Here is a 1,478-nt window from a genome sequence, read left to right on the forward strand (position 1 = left end):
TCCCCCTTTGTATTCAGACTTGAAAGAATTTGCGCGCTTTGAGTCTTGTTTGAACTTTGTTGCTTTAAGCACTCTATGTCTTCTTCAAAACAATCTCCAACTTGAAATCTTCAGGCAATCGTTTGTTGAGAAAGATCTTCTAACATTCTCCCCCTCGAATGTAGAACAACGATGATCTTTTCTTTTGACAATGTAGAACAAAAATCAGCAACGATCTTCAAAATTGATCTTCAAGATACGATCTTTAAGAATCTCTTCAAAAAAACAGATTCTAACAATCTCCACAAAAACAAACTTCTTCAAACAAAATTTCACAAACTTTCTCTTCGACAAAATCTCTATCAGTAAACTTTTGAAACTGTGATCTTCACATTCAAAAATTCTCAGACATTGTAGCATAAGAATAATCTTTTGTAATAATCTCCAGTCGCACTCCTTTGAGTCTTTTGCCGATCTTTGTTGTTACTCCTCCTTGATCTTTACAACATATTCCCCTTATATCATTAGGAATTGAACATTTCATTCATTATTACATACTCCCCCTTATGATGAAATGAGAATCATTACATCATACTTCAGAATGAATGAAACCTTCAACGAGAACCATCAATTCATAAAATTGTAAGTAGATCTTTTCAAATGCATTTGTATAATCTTTTCAGATTAAGGGAATGGTGGGAAGGTAACAACCAATTTCAACGTATGAAATTGTTTTCAATCTTATAAAAAGATTGTCCTGTGAGTATAACAGATATACTCAGTACAACGGATGTACTGTATATATGAGACTTTATGATGCTCATCTCACCAGGTCTTCCATTCTATCATCGATAGCTTAATAATAGCATATCTATGAATGTTTTGGCAAAATAACATATAAAATGCAAAATCTGTGTAGTGTAGAAAGATAAAGCAACTAATGCTTCTGTTTAGGCTCAAAAAGATAAACCGTATGGACTACACAAATTTATCAGACTCAATTAGTGATCAAAAATACTTGAAGGGGGGGACATATAACCTTCTGTTTCAATATCAACTTTCTCCAAATGAGAAATTGATAGATTGTGAGCTGCGTGCCCCAAGTGTTATTGAAACACTTATCTGTTAAGCACTCAGTCCCTCCTAAATTTAGCATTATGCACAGTTGATCACAAACAGTTGATCACAAATATTATTGCAAATAAGCACAATGATCAGATAAAAATTGATCAAGAAATTTGACTTTTAAGCACAATCAATAAAGGAACGATACGGCAACGATTAGATTATTCGGTATGAGAGAGAAATGAATGAAGATCTGTAAGTACGAGTTTACAGATTTTGATTAAAAAAATGAAGTGTATATTAATCAAAGTAAAAAAAATCAGAAAATCAACCTTTGAATACAAACGAGTGTATTATCACCGAAAAAATATTATTTTAAGAGACGTGATAATAACAGTATGAAGAATAGCTGAAACAGGTATTGGAGTTATGTT

The sequence above is a fragment of the Cynara cardunculus genome, unplaced genomic scaffold, assembly GCF_001531365.2.
Source record: "Cynara cardunculus var. scolymus isolate 2C unplaced genomic scaffold, CcrdV1 Un_Scaffold_407, whole genome shotgun sequence".
Taxonomy (NCBI): domain Eukaryota; kingdom Viridiplantae; phylum Streptophyta; class Magnoliopsida; order Asterales; family Asteraceae; genus Cynara; species Cynara cardunculus.